We start from the raw sequence: 16,223 nt of genomic DNA on the forward strand, positions 1-16,223 counted from the left end.
GAAAACATTCCATGCTCATGGTTGGGAAGAATCAATATTGTGAAAATGGCCATACTGCCCAAAGTAATTTATAGATTCAATGCCATCCCCATCAAGCTACCAATGACCTTCTTCACAGAACTGGAAAAAAACATCTTAAACTTCATATGAAACCAAAAGAGAGCCTGCATAGCCAAGACACTCTGATGGCTTTTTAAAGGAAATTTTATTTTATTACAGATAAGCTTAGCATTGAGGTTCTTAGTTTTCATTTAACTTGGGAGCTGCCACAACATTTAGTACTCAAGAATCTACTCATATCAATGGCAAGTGCCCTATTCTCTTTTACCTTTAATCTTTACATGGCCTTTCTTCAATATAATCTATTACCACTACCTCTTTCTTCATCATTTGAATAATGGGCTCAGGGACAATTTTCCTGAGTGTGGCATCTCTCCTTATGAGTGTGATAGAGTAAGAGCTCCTCATTGCAGATACAGTCAGTTCTCCAGTAGCTTCATTTTCTGTCCTCTGACACACTTGAACCAGAGCCTAAGAGTTGTTTCTAATCACATTGCCATTCAGCTCCTAAACAATCATTTGTAGGTACTAATCATTTATTTCTGGATCATCAGTATATTTTTTCTAGCACTCTGTATCTCACCAGTATTGCACACCTCACCTTTCAGATGGATGAATTGGAAGTTATATACAAGATTCTATATAAATAACTGATTCATGCAGTCTACACACCCAATTTATTAGTTCTTCGAAAAAATACTGCAAACATAACAATCATGTATGCACACTTGCCATATTTATTTTCCATTAAAAGTGAAGACAAACATATTTGTTAAGAGCTTAATTTCTCACCTCAGATTTTGATAAAACTCTGGGTTCTTACCTTTTTCTTTGTATTATTTGAGGAAAGTATCTTAGCTTCTCTAGCCTTAGGTATCGTAATCTGAAAAGCTATAAAAACACTTTCTTCTTCATAAGGTTGCTGTGTGAAATAGGGAAAAATTTAATTCTTATAAATTCATGTTGAGCATCTGTTATATGTCAAATATTCTTCTAGTCCGTGAGGATAAAAACAATATCTGAAAACATACTTCTTTTCACTGGCTAGACCAAAATGAATAAGAAATGACAGTTATTACTGTTATTAACATTGTTTTCAATTATCCCATATTTTATTTCACTATACTGCCTAATCGTTTTGGGTGCTGCTGTTAGTCTTTGTTAGCAATATTAGTGTCCCACAACACGTGTTTATCTTCATCTTTTACCATCCTCCCTCTACACATACATATACCACAACTCATTCCATTTTGACCTTGATAGTCTGCTTACTATTACTTGAATTTGTCAACCCTAGTATTATTTAAGGATTTTATACTTGCTATTTTTTCCCCTCGCCTGGAATACTTGTGCTTTAGATAACCATGTGACCTTCATTCTCCCTTCCTTCCAGTCTACACTCAAATGTGTTCTTAGCCACTCTATATAAAATAGCATATCTCCACAAACCATCAACATCTAGCCTCTTCCCTGATTTATTTTTCTTTAAAACAGTTATCAAGATGTGACTTGTGTGTGTGTGCATGTATAGTTGTTTGTTGTCTTTCTTTTTTATGTTAATTTTCCAAAAACTATAAAAAATTACTCTTAGACAAATGTAAAAAGAATAAATGTTAAAATGTTATTCTATTCCTTGATTAATAAGACAATCAACATAATGATAAAACTTGTTTAAAAGCATTGGGTAGAAATAGGCACTTTAATAAAGAAATGTCACAATAAGATAGTTGAGTTATACAGGATTATTAATGTATGGCAGCAAAATGAAATGTAACCTTTGGCACTATCTATTCCATTGGATGAAAATCATTTACATCTTTATTGGACAAAAGTTTATGAGTTAGCCTCTGCCCAAAAGAGTTGTAAAATAGCCTTACTGATGGTAAGTAAAGCCCAAAACTGCATTGAAAGGATACTCACTAATCTCTTTGCCTATTTCTAAGTTGTAAATAATTTTTCTTACTTCTAACATCTGGGAATTTGCTTTTTCACTGCTAGATTCCTACATCTTTTTTTTTTTTTTTTTTAAATGAGCAGTTATTATGCTTTTGTGTTAGCTTAAGTTCTCTCCCAGAAATAGACTTGAAACAAGGATTTGCTTTCCTAAAGTTTGAGAGCTCATCCAGAAAAACTTGTAGGAAAGTGAGGAAATGAGATAGGGAAGAGAAGGAAGCCAAAATGAATGAAACAATAGTCAAGTTATCAATCCAGAAGATGGGAGTTTAATTCCCTGAAGCAATGTGAGAGTCAGTGCAGAAAATAGCTCTGAGTTATTCCAGCTCAAGAATGAAGGACTTAGGGTGCATATTTACCAAATATTTGACTATAATCTATTGAGGCCTACTCCTATAAATTTACCTTTATTTTATGTCTAGTTTTCCCTGAGTGCAGGCTGAATATGTTTCTCAGGCAAAACTAAACACAAAGCAGCAAAATAAAACAAAAGCCTTTCAACAGAGGATTCAGGTATTTTCACTAAGCAGCCTTCAGCAGTTGGGTCTCAAGGGGAAATGGTACTGACAATATCTGATATGTTGTTCCATATAGAAAAAGTATGATTGAATAAATGAATGAAATGTTTCTAAGGGGGCTTGTAATTGAGACACCACATTAAGTGATATGAAGATACTGGAAACCTATCAGCTTTCTTGTCTAGGTGACAGAGTAGAACAAAACCTTAGGGTCTGGTATCAGAGAGACTAGGTCTATGTCATTTTAGCTACATAAGCTGGGTCAGGTGACTTAACTTTTCTAAATTTCAACTTTCTTACCTCTAAAATTGAGATCATCTTAACTTGCCAATTATGAAAGCATCACTAAAGTTCATACATATATATAGTTACCCAAAAGGAATAGGATTTATACTGAATAAAATCTAGTCTCTATTTAAAGTTTTAACATATCTAAATTGAAAACATAATAAGTTAAATGTGTTGGTCAGTAATAGACTATGAGCATTAAAGGTATACCTGATAAGCCTGTTTTGCAAGTGGGGAAGAAGGACTCAAACTATTTTCAATAAAAACCATTTTCCAAGATCATCCAACTTACTTCTTTGGTTTAACAGGAGACTCAGTGATCATAGTTTGATTATCATTGTTTTCCATTGTAAAAAATGCCTCTAATGAAAAACTGTCATATCAATAAGAGTATTATTATGTTTCTAGTTAAATTTATGTGCCTTATAGGTTAATTTTTAAAATGTGACTTTTGTTTTCTCCGTAAGTTTCTATGGGTCAGTGACACTGATGCAATTGCAATGGTGAGGATAAGAGCAGAACTTTGTTAAATGCCATACTGTGAGGAATTTTAAGAGACAGCCAATCACTCTGTCTTTTGTCTTCATGCAAAATATCACCAATAAATTCATGTGCCCAAAAGACAGGGGATATTCCCAATTTAGAAAAGAATGGATAAAGGAAATGTATAAGAATTCGGAGGAAAATTTATTAAAGAAACACCAATATCTCACCTGAAATAAGACAAGTTGGACTCAGTCATTTTGACTTTCTTGTTTTCAACGTAAACTGGAGGAAGGGATAAAAATAATGAAGATGCAAGAGTAATTTCTAGCAGGAAAGGCAGAATCTATGAGGAAGGGAGGTTAAGAAGAGAAGAGAGCCTACAGCCTTAGATGCAGATGATCTCCTCAGAAATGAATTATTCTGAATGCAAGTGATTATTAAAATATAAAGAAAATGGATATACATTTTCAAATATTCAAGAACCCATAGCCTAATAAACCCTGTAACTATTCTGGACAACATGAATAAATAAAAGAAGAAAAACCAACAGACTAAAAATTGACCATAATCATGGTCTAATGGAACAATGGTGATCTTTAGAGATGATTAAATGGAGCACTCAGTCTAAATACACATAAATATTACAAAAAATACATATTATAAATTTGGACAATTTAAAAATACTAAAATAAAATTAAAATTCTGTGTATGAAAAACTGGAAGAGAAGGGTAAAGACAATAATTTTCTCTGCTTGTTTAGCAGAGTATAGATATTACCTAAAGTGAAAAAGTCGAGAAACAGGTTAGTTATGCTATTTAAAGCCATCAACAAAAAACGAGAATGAAAAATCTCTCTCTTGAGAATGGGGAGCCATATTATTTAAAAAAAAAAAAAAAAAGAAATAGAGTTTTGTATATGTTACATAACGTTTTAAAGGTAATTAATATGAAATGAAATCAAAATCGATAATATGATTATCTGAATTACCATTAGAAAAGTCACCCAGCTCAGGGATAAAGAATTTTATCTGTTGGGTTCACTCTTATCATCTCAGCTCATACAACAGTGCCCTCTATAAACAATAGCAACTTAAATATGTAATGAATATGTAAACAAGAAAAAAATAGGGTCAATACAGTTACCAAATATGGAAATAAAGTTTTAAAATCAGATAATATAAAAAGCTAAAATTAAAAGTCAAGACACATCTCTTATAACAAGACATATAAATAGAATAAACCCACCTCCTAAAAGTAGTCTCATGCTAAGTCAAAAACCAAAACCTAAGGATATTTTGTCTCATTACAAAGATATCTAAAACAAAAACATTAAAAAGATTCAAAGTAAAAAAAAGTTTATAGTTCGAATATGGACAGGAAGGGAGAAAAATAAGAGAAATTAAAGATAACACATAGTTTGTCATTATGATGGTTAATTGTGGTATTATATATTTAGATGTACAGAATTTTAAAAAAAAAAGTAGATCAAGGGAGTGGGGGAAAATTTGGATAACTTTATCCCCCTTAATACTGAGATTCTACTAGATGCCTAAGTGGAGGTGTGAAGTAAAAAATTTTTGCAGTTTACCCATCTGACAAAGGGCTGATATCCAAAATTTACAAAGAACTAAAGCAGATTTACAAGAAAAAAACTAACAAGCCCATTCAAAAGTGGGCAAAGGATATCAACAGACACTTTACAAAAGAAGACATATGTGAGGCCAACAAACATATGAAAAAATGCTCATCATCACTGGTCATCAGAGAAATGCAAATCAAAACTACATTGAGATACCAACTCACGCCGGTTAGAATGGCGATCATTAAAAAATCTGGAGACAACAGATGCTGGAGAGGATGTGGAGAAATAGGAACACTTTTGCACTGTTGGTGGGAGTGTAAATTAGTTCAACCATTGTGGAAGACAGTGTGGCGATTCCTCAAGGACCTGGAAATAGAAATTCCATTAGACCCAGCAATCCCATTACTGGGTATATATCCAAAAGATTACAAATCGTTCTACTATAAGGACACGTGTACACGAATGTTCATTGCAGCACTGTTTACAATAGCAAAGACCTGGAACCAACCCAAATGCCCATCGACGACAGACTGGATAGGGAAAATGTGGCACATATACACCATGGAATATTATGCAGCCATCAAAAACGATGAGTTTGGGTCCTTTGTAGGGACATGGATGAACCTGGAAACCATCATTCTCAGCAAACTGACAGAAGAGCAGAAGATCAAACACCGCATGTTCTCACTCATAGGCGGGTGTTGAACAATGAGAACACATGGACACAGGGATGGGAGCACTACACACTGGGGTCAGTTGGGGGGAAATAGGGGAGGGACGGTGGGGGGTGGGAAGCTGGGGAGAGATAGCAAGGGGAGAAATGCCAGATGTAGGTGATGGGGAGGAAGGCAGCAAATCACACTGCCACGTGTGTTCCTATGCAACAATTTTGCATGTTCTTCACATGTACCCCCAAACCTAAAATGCAATAAAATAAATAAATGGGAAAAAAAAATTTATATAGATACTCTAAAAAAAAAATGTTAAGTTTGAATTTCTAGGGATAAGTCAGTGATATAAATATAGTTGGAAATCATTAACAAATATATGACACCTTAGACATTTTGAGCTAATATAATACCATATGCTGGAAAAGTTATAAATATCACAAATTTATTTTTCACAGTACTGAAGGCTGGAAGTTCAAAATCAAGGGTCTGGAGAATGCTGTCTTTTGGGTTGCACAGTGCTGACTCTTTGTTGTGTCCTCAAATGGGGAAAAGAAGGCTAGAGAGCTCTCTAATTTCTCTTCTATCAGGGCACAATCCCTTTCATGAGGGCTCTACCCTCATAACCTCATTGCCTCCAAAATACCTTACCTCCTAAGGCCATAACATTGGAGGTTAAGATTTCATTATATGAATTTTGGGTGAACACAAACATTCAGCCCACTGCATATGGTATTTAAAGTCACAGAGGAAGATGGCTAAGTAGGAACAGCCCCCGAGCACAGTTCCCAGTGACAGAGACACAGAAGGCGAGTGATCACCGCATTTCCAACTGAGGTACCGGTTTCATTTCAATGGGATTTGTTGGACAGTGGATGTAGCCCAAGGAGGGTGAGCAGAGGCAGGGCAGGACACTGCCCCATCCAGGAAGTACAACTGACCAGACGATCAGGAACTTTACCCCCTTGGCATTCCGGTTCAGATACTGTGCTTCTAGCATGGCTGTTGCAACCTACAGTCCAGGAGAATGCCACCGGGCTGAAAAGCGACATGAGTTACTAACACAGATCTAAGCAGCAGCTCTGGCTGGCCCTGCACTGCGAGTTGTCAGCACAAAACTGGGCGGAAGTCTTGATTAGCACTGAGAGCAACCGTGGGATGGATCTACCTGCCCCCTAGAAAGAGGGAGAGCTGAAAGCAGAGAGACAGGTGATATGGGTTGGCAGGTCCCACCCCCACAAATACCAGCAAACTGAAGCCCTCTTCTTTGAGAGTTTCGCAGCCAGTATATAAGTTCGAGCTCAGCCTTGGAGGATGGAGCACAGTGGGGGTAAGGGCATCTGCCATCACGAAGGTGGGGGTCTAATCTCATTTGTGTAAACAAAAACCAGAGGAAGCCTATACAGCAGCTGGGCTGAGTCCAAGGCAGTCCAGCAGCACCTCTGCAGTCAGACAAGGGACAGACTGCCTCTTCAAGTGGCTCCCTGACCCCTGTATAACCAAAAAAAAAAAAAAAAAAAAAAAAAAAAATGCCACATACAGCAGAGGGACCTGACTGTTAGAAGAAAAACTAAAAAGTGAAAAGAAATAGCTTCAACATCAACGGAAAGGATGTCCACTCACAGACCCCATCCAAAATCACCAACTTCTAAGATAAACCCATGAAGTTGGGAAGAAACCAGGGCACTAGAGTGTCTCTCCTCCTCCAAGGGATCACAATTCCTCACCAGTTAGAGAACAAAACAGGATGGAGAATGAGTTTGATGAATTGACAGAAGCAGGCTTCAGAAGATGGGTAATAACAAACTTCTCTGAGCTAAAGGAACATGTTCTAACCCGATACAAAGAAACTAAAAACCTTGAAAAAAAGATTAGACAAAATGCTAACTAGAATAACCAGCTCCAAGAAGAACATAAACGACTTGATGGAGCTGGAAAACACAGCACAAGAACTTTATGAAGAATACACAAGTTTCAATAGCTGAATCAATCAAGCAGAAGAAAGGATATCAGAGATTGAAGATCAAATCAATGAAATAAAATGAGAAGGCAAGATTAGAGGAAGAAGAGTGGAAAGAAATGAACAAAACCTCCAAGAAATATGGGATTATGTGAAAAGACCTGATCTATGCTTGATTGGTGTTCCTGAATGTGACAGGGAGAATGAATCCAAGCTGGAAAACACTCTTCAGGACATTATCCAGGAGAACTTCCCCAACCTAGCAAGGCAGGCCAATATTCAAATCCAGGAAATACAGAGAACACCACAAAAATACTTCTCAAGAAGAGCAACTCCAAGGCACATAATTGTCAGATTCACTAGGGTGGAAATGAAGAAAAAAATGCTAAGGGCAGTCAGAGAAAAAGGTCAGGTCACCCACAAATGGAAGCCCATCAGACTCACAGTGGATCTCTCGGCAGAAATTCTACGAGCCAGAAGACAGTGGGGGCCAATATTCAACATTTTTAAAGAAAAGAACTTTCAACCTAGAATTTCATATCCAGCCAAACTAAGCTCCATAAGTGAAGGTGAAATAAAATCCTTTATGGAGAAGAAAATGCTGAGATTTCGTCACCACCAGGACTGTATTACAAGAGCTTCTGAAGGAAGCATTAAACAGAAAGGAACAACCAGTACCAGCCACTGCAAAAATGTACCAAATGGTAAAGACCAATTATGCAATGAAGAAACTGCATCAACTAACGGGCAAAACAACCAGCCAGTAACAAAATGGCAGAATCAAATTCACACTTAACAATATTAACCTTAAATGTAAATGGGCTAAATGCCCCAATCAAAAGACACAGACTGGCAAATTGGATAAAAAGTGAAGACTGATTGATGTGCTGTATTCAGAAGACCCATTTCACATGCAAAGACAGACACACTCAAAATAAAGGGATGGAAGAAGATTCACCAGCCAAATGAAGAGAGAGAGAGAGAAAAAAAGCAGGGGTTGCAATCCTAGTCTTTGATAAAACAGACTTTAAACCAACAAAGATCAAAAGAGACGAAGAAGGGCATTACATAATGGTGAAAGGATCAATGCAACAAGAAGAGCTAACTATCCTAAATGTATACATACCCAATAGAGGAGCACCCAGATACATAAAGCAAATTCTTAACACCTACAAAGAGACTTAGACTCCTGTACAATAATAGTGGGAGACTTCAACACCCCACTGTCAATATTAGACAGATCAACCGGACAGAAAATCAACAAGAATATCCAGAACTTGAATGAAGATCTGGTCCAAGCAGACTTAATAGACATCTACAGAACTCTTCACCCCAAATCCATAGAATATACATTCTTCTAAGCAACACATCACACTTACTCTAAAATTGACCACAATTGGAAGTAAATCACTCCTCAGCAAATGCAAAAGAACAGAAATCATAACAAACAGTCTCTCAGACCACAGTACAATCGAATTAGAACTCAAGATTAAGAAACTCACTGAAAACCACACAACTACATTGAAATTGAACAACTGGCTCCTGAATGATGACTGGGTAAACAATGAAATGAAGGCAGAAATAAAAATGTTCTTCAAAACCAATGAGAACAAAGATATAATATACCAGAATCTCTGCAACACATTTAAAGCAGTGTCTAGAGGGAAATTTATAGCAATAAATGCTCACATGAGAAGCAAGGAAAGATCGAAAATTGACACTCTATTAACAAAATTGAAAGGGCTAGAGAAGCAAGATAAAAAAAAACTCAAAAGCTAGCAGAAGACAAAAATAACTAAGATCAGAGCAGAACTGAAGGAGATAGAGACACAAAAAACCCTTCAAAAATAATCAGTAAATTCAGGAGTTGGTTTTTTGAAATGATCAACAAAGTAGACCACTAGCCAGACTAATAAAAACCAAAAAGAATTGAATAGAGGCAATAAAAAACAATAAAGGGGATATCACCACTGATTCCACAGAAATACAAACTACTATCAGAGATTACTACAAACAACTCTATGCACATAAACCAGTAAATCTGGAAGAAATGGATAAATTCTTGGACACTTGCACACTCTCAAGCCTAAACCAGGAAGTGTTGAAACCCTGACTAGACTAATAACAAGGTCTGAAGTTGAGGCAGCAATTAATAGCCTACCAACCAAAAAAAGTCCAGCTCCAGACGGATTCACAGCCGAATTCTACTGGATGTACAAAGAGTAGCTGGTAGCATTCCTTCTGAAATGATTCCAAATAATAAAAAATGAGGGAATCCTCCCCAACTCATTTTATGAGAAGAACATTATCCTGATAGCAAAACCTGGCAGAGATATGACTATAAAAGAAAACTTCAGGCCAAGATCTATGATGAACATCGATACAAGAATGTTCGATAAAATACTGGCAAACTAAATACAACAGCAAATCAAAAAGCTTATCCATCACTATCAAGTAGGCTTCATCCCAGGTACGTAAGGCTGGTTCAATATATGCAAATCTATAAAGATAATCCATCACATAAACAGAACCAAAGACAAAAACCACATGATTATCTCAATAGATGGAGAGAACGCCTTTGACAAAATTCAACAGCCCTTTATGCCAAAAACCCTCAGTAAACTAGGTATCGATGGAACATATCTCAAAATAATAAAAGCTATTTACAACAAACCCACAGCCAATATCATACTGAACAGGCAAAAATTGGAAGCATTCCCTTTGAAATCTGGCACTAGACAAGGATGCCCTCTCTCACCACTTCTATTCAATACCCTATTGGAAGTTCCAGCCAGAGCAATCAGGCAAGAAAAATAAAGTCTATTCAATAAGAAAAAGAATAAGTCAAATTGTCTCTATTTGCATACAATATGATTGTATATTTAGAATACCGCCTTGCCACAGCCCAAAATCTTAAGCTGATAAGCAACTTCAGCAAAGTCTCAGGATCCAAAATGAACGTGCAGAAATCACAAGCATTCCTATACACCAATAACAGACTAACAGAAAGCCTTATCATGAGTGAACTCCCATTCACAATTGCTAAAAAGGGAATAAAATACCTAGGAATACAACTAACAAAGGATGTAAAGGACCTCTTCAAGGAAAACTACAAACACTGCTCAAGGAAATAAAAGAGGACACAAACAGATGGGGAAACATTCATGCTCATGGTTAGGAAGAATCAATAACACGAAAATGGCCATACTGCCCAAAGTAATTTATAGATTCAGTACTATCCCCATCAAGCTACCATTGGCCTTCTTCACGGAACTGGAAAAGAACATCTTAAAACATATGGAGCCAAAAAGAGCCCACATCACCAAGACAATGCTAAGCGAAAAGAACAAAGCTGGAGGCATCAAGCTACCTGACTTCAAATTATACTACAAGGCTACAGTAATCAAAACAGCATGGTACTGGTACCAAAACAGATATAGACCAATGAAACAGAACAGAGGCGTCAGAAGCAATGTCACACATCTACAACCATCTGATTTTTGACAAACCTGACAAAAACAAGCAATGGGGAAAGGATTCCCTGTTTAATAAATGGTGTTGGGAAAGCTGGCTACCTATGTGCAGGAAGCAGAAGCTGAACCCCTTCCTTACATCTTACACTAAAATTAACTCCAGGTGGATTAAAGATTTAAATACAAGACCTAACACCAAAAATTCTAGAAGAAAACCTAGGCAATACCATTCAGGACATAGGCGTAGGCAAGGACTTTATAACTAAAACACCAAAAGCAATGGCAACAAAGGCCAAAATAGACAAATGGGATCTAATTAAACTTAAGAGCTTCTGCACAGCAAAAGAAACAATCATTAGAGTTAACCAGCAATCAACAGAATGGGAAAAGATTTTTGTAATCTACCCATCTGACAAAGGGTTAATATCCAGAATCTACAAAGAACTAAAGCAGATTTACAAGAAAAAACAAACAAACCCATTCAAAAGTGGGCAAAGGATATGAACAGACACTTTTCAAAAGAAGACATATATGGGGCCAACAAACATATGAAAAAATGCTTATCATCCCTGGTCATTAGAGAAATGCAAATCAAAACAACATTGAGATACCATCTCAAGCCAATTAGAATGGTGATCATCAAAAAATCTGGAGACAACAGACACTGGAGAGGAAGTGGAGAACTAGGAACACTTTTACACTGTTGGTGGGAGTGTAAATTAGTTCAACCATTGTGAAAGACAGTGTGGCAATTCCTTAAGGATCTAGAAATAGAAATTCCATTTGACCAAGCCATCCCATTACTGGGTATATATCCAAAGGAGGATAAATTGTTCTATCATAAAGACACATGCACACCTATGTTCACTGTATCACTGTTTACAATAGCAAAGACCTGAAACCAACTCAAATGCCCATCAATGATAGACTGGACAAGGAAAGTGTGGCACATATACACCACGGAATACTATGCAGCCATAAAAATCAATGAGTTTGTGTCCTTTGTAGGGACATGAATGAATCTGGAAACCATCATTCTCAGCAAACTGACACAAGAACAGAAAACTAAACCTTGCATGTTCTCACTCATAGGTGGGTGTTGAGCAATGAGAACATATGGGCACCGAGAGGGGAACATCACACACTGGGGTATGTTTGTGGTTGGAGGGCTAGGGGAGGGATATCGGTGGTGGGTAGGTTGGGGAGGGATAACACTGGGAGAAATGCCTGATGTAGGTGATGGGGGGATGGAATCAGCCAACCACCATGGCATGTGTGCCCATGCAACAATCCTGCAAGATCTGCACATGTACCCCAGAATTAAAAGGACAATAATTTAAAAAAAAAGTCACAGAGTCACACAAGAAAAGTGTGTAGACAGAGAAGACGTTCAGGGTGGAGTACATCCAGATTTAAAGCTTCAACAGAAGAGAAGGATCCAGGAAAGGTGTTTAAGAAGGAGAGTCTACACAGATACATGGAAAAGCAAAAATGTACAGTTTTCTGAGTTACTCACACCTTCATCTCTGCCACTCTACCGTGTCCACTCATTTTAACATCACTTAATGATAGGTAGGTTGCTAACTCTAAAGGTTTCTTCTGATTTATACTTCATATTGTAGCAACATTGAACAGAGGTGACAATACTTACCTTCTTAAAACACTTTCTATTTTTGTAGTAGCTGATGAACAAGATCCCCAGGGAGTGACATTTCTTTCTGAAGGAAGATCCAGATGTTAAAGATGCTGCTCAGGTCTCTTAGAAGGTGCCTGTGCACCCCTATTCCTGAGTCACTCCCAATGAGAGAAAGAAACCCCAGATGAGTTGAGCAGATTGCTAAAGTTGTGTAGAATTGGTGATGCCATTTAATTAGAGGTGTTGATCAAGGAAAGCCTGTTATAACCTCCAGGGAAGGATTTTCATTCCACAGAAGCAGCAGACCCAGGAGGCAAATCCATGGCATTGTTCAGTGTCAATAAGAACTCATACATTCACTGGATATAGCATCACTTTACCCGCAAAGAGAAGAGACAGAGCAAGATTAGCTTCAATAGTGCATGTCGATCTTTAGGGCCCAGGGGGTTGTATTGCAACTGATGCACAGTGATCATATACATGAACTCCTCTTGTTCTGCAAATGAAGAAACCTGTTTCCTCCCACTGCTAAGAATGGATATGGCAGTTGAGTAGGCTTACTATCACATGAAGCAAATGCTTAAGTAGAACCATGAAGTTACCATTAAGTCTGAAACAGGGAAATATATCTCCACACAAAGTTTTAATCTCAGCACAGGCTTTGATATCTCCCTATCTCTTGATTAAGAAGCATTCCAGGTTTAAAGCCTATTCTTACATTGCAGAGCAGAATTGAAAGATTGTAGGCATGTGACTGCCTTTCCCAACAAGAAAGTTGAAGATAGTACTTCTCAAACCTCTGAATCTTCTTCTCTATGATCTACCAAGGTACGGGTTTCACTCAGGAACATCCTTAAAGGGTCCTCCTAGCTCCATGGCTTCCTCATGGATAACTAGCTGAGGATTTTGTGGCTGCTGTATTGCAGCTCAACTTCTCCCCATGCCCTCTCTTGCTTCCTTCCCTTGTCTAAATGAGTTGTTCTAGAAAGCATTGCCTGATAAATCTCTCCCATGCAAACTCCATCAGAGCTCATTTCTCTGAGAACTAACCTAAGGCAGATTAGATGTGACTGATTTTCCCACGGAATCCAATACAAGGAGAGAGAGACTTCCTTATTCACATGATAGTGGGCTCATTTGTATGCAGAACTGAAGAAATAGGATTATGTAAAAGGAGAAAAGCACAGGAAATCATGTATGGAAATATGACTTTGTTTAAAGCCTTTTTTTCTTAAGTCAAAGTGCCTGGGTGACTATCCCAACTTTACCAATCACAGGCTGTGTAAAGTTGGAAAAATTACTTTACCTCCCTCTGCCTTGGCTTTCTCATGTAGAAATTGGGAACAATGGTAGTATTTTTTTTCATAAGGTTGCTATGAGAATTAAATTAGTTAATACATGTAAAAGGGCTTAGCATGGCATTACATTTAGTAAGGGCTATGTAAGTATTCTTTTTATTGTAGAAATCTTGAAGAGTAGCCTAGATAGTCTAGGCTCTGAAAATGAGTTTGGCCAACTTCTGCTAACTCTGAGGAGCAAACCCCACCCGTGGCAAATATGTTATATACTATCATTATATTTACATGTCCATACATTTACTTAACATAAGATTTCATACCTTTATTTAACATAAGATTTCATTTAATGTCTGGTAGTCCTGTCTCTTCTTCCTTTGTTCTATTTTCTATCACATACTGCCAAATTTAATATAGTGCACATTTGTTCTATAGCATGCAATGGTTAAACATGAAAGGCAGCACTGGAAAATGTCCGCATTAGAAAAAAATAATGTAAATCCTGGCTCTGCCATGCAATGACTGCATAACATAAGGGCAGGCAAACCACGTAACTATCCTGGTCTTCATTTTTCTCAACATAAAATACATATAAAAGCTTTTTCATAAGGCTGAGTCTAATACAGTCACTGATAAGTACTAAGTGCTATTACTATTATTTTAGACGAGTCTTTCCACTGAGACTTCTTTCAGTCCACACCTTCAAGGAGTTCTTATTGAGTGGGTCTTATTCTTACCTTCTGAAAATGTTGCTGATCAAAATCATCAGTAGCAGATATTATTTTCATTATTAGTATAATTGCTAACATTTATAGAGTAGTTACTATATACCAAACCCTAATTAGAAATTGGTATATTTTATAATGCTAGACATTAAACCATTTATATGTTTTAATTTGTTTACTTTTTACAACAAAGTTATTGAATAGAGCATCTCAGTTTCCCATACTGGAATAAGTAATTTTTCTAAGATCAAACACCTTATAGCATACAGACGCTTGGAAAAATACATTGGTTGCTTTCTTGTAAACTAATTTCCTTCCATCCTGGATCCTCAGTGGATTCACAGTGAAGAATGATACTGCTTCCAGTGACCCACACTTGATTTTCTCCCTGTGATTTTGGTTGGTGGTTCTTTCTCTACAACTAAACTCAGTGTATGGCATGTCCAAAAAGCAGGATCATAGGTTTCTATCTCTCCATAAATCAAACAATCAACAGCCTGCTTCTTAGATAGTATGGTGTAGAAGACAAAATAGCAGCCTGGGATGTAGGTTCTCATTTATGGTAAGAGTACAAAGAGCATACAATATTTCTGCAGGCCTCACATTATCTCATTTGGGAAATAAAATAAATTTTTTTATAATCAAATAAGTGTTCCTAGGGCTAACGTTTTATTTTGATTTTATATTTCTCCTTAAGCCCCTTAACTTATGCTTGATCAAACTTCAGGAAATTTTACTTTTATTTTCTTCCTCCCACTGCTTTCCCTCCTACCTCCTCCCCCTCCACTCCATAGAACAAATAAATCAGGGTCTACTCTATGAGTGCTATTCATTCACAGGTAGTACAGACTCTAAATTAATATTTAACACTACTAGTCATAGTTAATAACTTCTATTTTTATTGCTGTAAAAATATAATGGGCAGATGCATATCTGCTTTAATTTTTTAAAAAATTGCATAAATATCTTTTAATCTAAAATTAATATCACCTCCTAACAAGCTGTTAAATATTCTTTAAGTTATGGGGCAAATTGTTACTAAAACAAGGGAGACAAAATTTAAGGAGAAAATTGAAGAGGATTTTTATATTGCATTATCCCAACAGGTTTAACAAAAAGCCTTCTATGACCTACTTTGACCTAGAATTATCAGCAACTTATTTACCACCACTGAGTTGTCTTTGTTAAAATTCTCTGCCAGCAGCATGTTTCCCTTGAAGAATAATTGGTTCTTGAGGGAGTTTTTTCCCTTTTATTGTGCAAACTCTTTTCATCTGTCTCTACTCCCATGACACATCCTACAAATGTAAATTTCATAGCGTCTTAATCTGTGTCAAGTAACAAATGCAGTATTAATAGAAATTACTAAGGAAAGTATATCTATTCAGTAAATATAAATTGAATACTTATTAAGAGCAAATCATTCTGCTGGTTACAAATGATACAAACACGCAAAAGGCATTATCACTGAGGAGCTCATGAACTATTAGGAGAGTTAAATACGCAAAGAGGCTTGTTTTTCAGTAAAACCAGATGAATGCAGAGTGGCGCTAGGCACAGAGCTCTGAGGGGTATGAGG

The sequence above is a fragment of the Sapajus apella genome, unplaced genomic scaffold, assembly GCF_009761245.1.
Source record: "Sapajus apella isolate SASKATOON/1434 unplaced genomic scaffold, GSC_monkey_1.0 scaffold2, whole genome shotgun sequence".
Lineage (NCBI taxonomy): Eukaryota > Metazoa > Chordata > Mammalia > Primates > Cebidae > Sapajus > Sapajus apella.